Below are 5687 nucleotides of genomic sequence, written 5' to 3'. Positions count from 1 at the left end.
AGGAAGAAGCAAAATGCAGTCCTAAGCACCCAGCCCACCCACAGCAAGTCCAGAACGAAAAGAGATAGAGGACATCAAAAGCCAACCACCAGAACTCTTTGAAATGATAGCAGCAGAAGCGAAAAAGGAAATAGAAGAGGCCATAGGAAAAATAATATCTAAGATGCAAAATAAATGATGACCAAAATGGAAGACATTAAGATAAACACAGATTAAAAAAAAAAACTAGAACAGTTTATGAAAACTATGAATGCCAAACAGATAAAAATGATTTAAGCAGAAATCCAGGAGGTTAAAAGCTCCATTGAAAGTACAACAGATTCAATGAAGACGAGGACAGAATATCAGACCTGGAAGACAGGAATGTGACTACAGACCAGGAAAAGAAAGATTTCTTAAAAACAGCAAGATAGGGTTGTGGAAATAGTGCAGCAGTCTAAGCGCCTGTCTAGGCAAGTGCAAGGACCAGGGTTCAATCCCCAGTACCACAGGTCATGTCGGCCCCATCTGGGGTGTGCCGAACTAGCCACCAAGACCAGGTGTGTGTGGCGCACTCCTGTAGTACCAGTACTGGGAAGGCTGAAATGGGATAATCACCAAGGATCTGAGCTGTGTTGTATGATCCTGTACCAAATACATTAAAAAATATATAGCAAGATATCGTGAAAAATCAATCCAATGGCTACAAGATAAAGCAAAGAAGGGACCGGCCATATAGCTCAGAGGGCTAAAGCACTTGCTTAGGCAGAGCGTAGTGGCCAGGGTTCGATCTCTGGTGTGCCGTTGCAGCCCAGCCCCTGGGGTGGCTGAGAGGGTGATTGAGACTGGGTGTGGTGTCATGTGCCTGTAATCCCAGTGCTTCGGAGGCTGAAAACAGGAGAATCACTACCAGTCCCATCTATAGACCTTGTACTAAATATATTAAAAAGAAAAAAGAAAAGAAAAGAAAGCAAAGAAGAACAGTATAAGATTGACTAGAATCAGTTAGAAAACTAGACAGTGCAAAAACCATTAAAAACCTCTTCAAAGAAATAATGGCAGAAAACTTCCCAAGCATAGATAAATAATTTGACATGAAAATTAATGAAACATATAGAACCACTAATACCCATGGCCAAAATAAGTCTACACCAAGGCATATAATAATCAAGATTCCAGACATTCAGCACAAGAACAAAATAATAAAAACAACTAGAGAAAAGAAACAAATAACCTATAAAGGAAAATCCATCAGAATCGCAGCATACTTCTCAACATAAACCTTCAAATCAAAGAGAGCTTGGAGTGAGGTATTTCAAGCTCTAAAAGTAATTTCCAAACCAAATTGATGTGCCCTACAAAATTATCTTTCAAAATCAATGACAAAGAACAACTCAAGAAATTCATGACCACCAAACCAGATCTACAGAATGTTCTAAAAGATACATTAGAAAGGGATAGCAAAGATCACAAATATATGTTTGGCAACAGGAAGAAGCTGCCTAGCAATTGACTAGAGGAAGAACGGGAACCAAGAACAGGAAAATAACATGAAAAATGATAAACCAATACATTTCATTAACCATCAACGGAAATGGTCTTAACTTAGCAATCAAAAGAAATGGGTCAAAGAACAAGATCCAATAATATGCTGCTTTCAAAAAACACAATTTATCCTTTTTAAAATTTTTTTTTTAATTCCCATTTATTTTGGGTTCTTGGGGCAATGTCTCTTTTAAATATGAAAAAAAAAACAGTAAGTTCAACACAAAATAGAAATCTAAGTGTAGGACAGGACAAAGTCAAGGGCGAGGCAATAGCAAGACATGACATACTGCAAAGAGGGCATCTCCTGTGCTGGGCAGTGACCAGAACACAAGGGTGGGTGGGCATGCACCTGGAATAGTGGCAGCCACCCTCTGAAGGGAGAGGCATGCTCTGAGCCATATGAAGCTAATACTGTTTACTGTCCTATGAGGCTGGAGATGAGTGGGAAAGCCTGGATTCCCCTTTCCCAACAGTGCCCCCCTGGGAAGTTCCACCCTCTTCCCCAAACTAACCATCACCCTCTGCTTTGGCTCCCCATGATGGCCCTTCTGTGGGTTTTCAACACCTGGCTGGTTCTAAAGTGGATCTGGAAGAGACCCAACTTCTGAAAATTTCTGAAAACAGAAATATGAACTAGACAGAAGTGAAAGCCAGCAGAAAATGCAGGGTCACCTAGAATGACAGAGGTCTAGGTTTGCCAGAATAGAGAAAGAAGACACATCCAATGAACAAGTGAGCACCTACTGTGTGCCACGCACTGTTCTACACCCCGGAAAGAAACAAGACAGAGGCAGCAAACAAACTGTGAAGGAAAGGGGTAGCTGAAGGTGGCTGAGGAAGTGAGGAGCCCAAGGTGACAGAGACTTTGGCTTAAGCCTCCTCTTCGACCTCCTCCCCGAAATCCTCTTCCTCTTCCGCAGGGGCATCTTGGTACTGCTGGTACTCGGATGCCAGGTCATTCATGTTGCTCTCAGCCTCGGTGAACTCTATCTCATTCATGCCCTCGCCCATGTACCAGTGCAGGAAGGCCATGGAACATGGCTATAAGCTGCTCTGAGATGCGCTTGAACAGCTCTTGGATGGCTGTGCTATTGCCAATGAAGGTGATAGCCATCTTGAGGCCATGTGGTGGGATGTCACACACAGCCATCTCCACATTGTTGGGGATCCACTTCACGAAGTAGCTGCTGCTCTTGTTCTGCACATTGAGCATCTGCTCATCTACCTCCTTCATGGACATGCGGTCTCAGAAGACAGCAGCCACCGTGAGGTAGCGGCCGTGGCGTGGGTCACAGGCAGCCATCATGTTCTTGGTGTCAAAGATCTGCTAGGTTGGGCCAGGGAGATGGCTCAGTGGAATAAGTGCTTCCCTGGCAAGCACAAGGGTCTGAGTTCAATCCCTGGTTCCACAAAAACAAAAACAAAACAACAAAAAAAAGATCTGCTAGGTGAGCTCAGGCACGGTCAGGGTGTGGTACCGCTGGCTGCCATGGCTAGTAAGAGGGTCAAAACCCAGCATGAAGAAGTGCAGGCATGGGAAGGGCATCATGTTCACTGCCAGCTTGCACAGGTGGGCATTGAGCTGGCCAGGAAAGCGGAGGCAGGTAGTGACACAGCTCAAGGTGGCTGAGACCAGGTGGTTAAGGTCCTCATAGGTGGGCATGGTCAGCTTGAGGGTACCGAAGCAGATGTTGTACAGGGCCTCATTGTAGATGCAGTATATCTCATCTGTGTTCTCCACCAGCTGATGGGCAGAGAGGGGGCGTTATGGGACTCAACCACGGTGTCAGATACTTTGGATGAGGGCACCACACTGAAGGTGTTCATAATGTGATCGGGGTACTCCTCTTGGATCTTGCTGATGAGCAGTTTGCCCATGCCAGAGCCTGTGTCCCCACTCAGAGGGACTGGGGACAACTGGAAGCCCTGCAGGCAGTCACAGCTCTTGGCCTTCTTCCGTACCACATCCAGGACAGAGTCTACCAGCTCAGCCTCCTCTGTGTAGTGGGCCTGGGCCTAGTTGTTGCCTGCCCCTGACTGACCAAAAACAAAATTGTCTGGTCTGAAGATCTAGCCAAAAGGACTAGATCAAACAGAGTCCACGGTTCCAGGTTCTAGATCCACCAAAATAGTGTGAGGATCGTAATTGCCACCTGTGGCTTCATTGTAGTACATGGAGATGGGTGCCGGTGGGGTCGATGCCACGCTCATCGCTGGTCACCTCCCAAAACTTGGCACTGATCTGGTTGCCACACTGACCGGCCTGGATGTGCACAATTTCCCTCATGGTCAAAATTAACTTGTTTTGCTCACCTCCAGGAATATATGGGGCAAGAAAATATGTAGGCTTTTTTCCTTTGCTGGTTGCAGGTTGGAAGGATGGAACGTGCCTCATAGGCTGGAGCAGTGAGATGCAAACGTGATGGCAGGAAGATTCTGAGTGAAAAAATACAGTTTATCCAAAAAGAAATTCATATGCTAAAAGTCAAAGGATGGAACACAATCATACATGTTACAGTAACCCAGGTAAAAGCAAGGGTAACTATTCTGTTTGAAGGCAATGCAAGCTTTAAGACAAAACTAATAAAAAGAGACAAGGAAGATCACTGCATACTTGTTAAGGTAAAACTCCAAGAAGAGATAATAGGCAAAAAGAAAGAAAAAAGAGAGATAGCAATCATAAATATATACACACCAAATACCAGTGAATAAAACTACATAAAACAAATACTAACAGCATAAAAAACCAAATAAGTACTAACACAATTGTAGTGGGAGACCTTAATACTCCACTCTCACAAATAGATCAATGAGACCAAAAAATCAGCAAAGAAATATCAGAATTAAAATAAGCCAGTGAACAAATGAACATGATAGATGTCTACAGAGTGTTCCACTCCAAAATGTCAGAGTACATATTCTTCTCAGCTGCACATGGGACATTCTCCAAAATAGACCACATATTAGCCACCAAAAAATGTGTAAATAAATTAGAGGTATTGAAATCATCCCATGCATTCTATCTGATCATAATGCAATGCAATTGAAATCAATGATAAAGAAATCACAAAAACTGCATAAACACACAGAAATTAAATAACACAATTCTGAACAATGTGTCATAGAGGAAATTAAAGACACGCTTAAAGAGTAGATGCAGTTAAATGATAATGCCAATAAGATACACCAGAACTTATGGGGATGCAATGAAAGCATTCCGAGGGAAGTTTGTAGTGATGAACTCCCATGTCAGGAAAACAAAATGTACTCAAATAAACAACCTTTTGGCACTGATCTGGTGGCCACATTGACCAGCCTGGATGTGCACGATTTCCCTCATGGTCAAAATTAACTTGTCTTGCTCACCTCCAGGAATGTACAGAGCAAGAAAATACGTAGGCTTTTTTTCCTTTGCTGCTCCTGGGTTGGAAGGATGGAACATGCCCTGCAGGCTGGAGCAGTGAGATGCGAACATGACTGTAGTGATCTTGCTTGTCTCTTTTTATTAGTTTTGTCTTAAAGCTTGCATTGCCTTCAAATAGAATAGTTATCCTTGCTTTTACCTGGGTTACTGTCACATGTAGGATTGTGTTCCATCCTTTGATTTTTAGTATATAAATTTCTTTTTGGATAAATTGTTGAACATCAAACTTTTGTTTGTGTGTGTGTGTGTGTGTGTGTGTGTGTGACCAGCTCAGCCCACCAGGGGGCGGGCTGGTTGACATGTGGTGCTGGGGGATTGAACCGTGGTCCCTGTGCTTTGCTAAGCTTGTTCTAAGTAGGTGCTTTGACCACTGAGCCATCTCACCAGGCCCGAACATCAAACTTTTAGAAAAAGAAAAACAAACCAAATCCAAGCTCATATGATGGAGGAAATTATAAAGAGCAGAAATTAATACACTTAATACAACTAGGGGGCTGGAGAGATGGCTCAGTGGTCTAAAGCACCTACTTGAAACAAGCTTGGCAAAGCACAGGGACCACTGTTCGATCCCCCAGCACCACATGCCAGCCAGCCCCGCCCCCTGGTGGGCTGAGCTGGCCACACACACACAATAAATAAATGTAATAAATAAAAATAAAGAAAAACAAATGAGAAGTTGTATGCAGTCTCGGTTTCTTGGGCCCAGGAGTGGGATTTGTCAACCAGCGTTCTTGAA

The 5687-nt window shown here is 43.6% G+C and overlaps 1 pseudogene; it reads right to left on the bottom strand.

Annotated features, from left to right (window-relative positions):
• Positions 1 to 2349: 2349 nt before the first annotated feature.
• Positions 2350 to 3814, bottom strand: LOC101562620 (annotated as a pseudogene).
• Between the last annotated feature and the right edge of the window lie 1873 nt (positions 3815 to 5687).

The sequence above is a fragment of the Octodon degus genome, unplaced genomic scaffold (genome assembly GCF_000260255.1).
Source record: "Octodon degus isolate 3935 unplaced genomic scaffold, OctDeg1.0 scaffold00074, whole genome shotgun sequence".
Lineage (NCBI taxonomy): Eukaryota > Metazoa > Chordata > Mammalia > Rodentia > Octodontidae > Octodon > Octodon degus.
The sequence above is the reverse complement of the archived record's forward strand: the minus strand, read 5'-3'. Positions and strand labels throughout refer to the sequence as shown.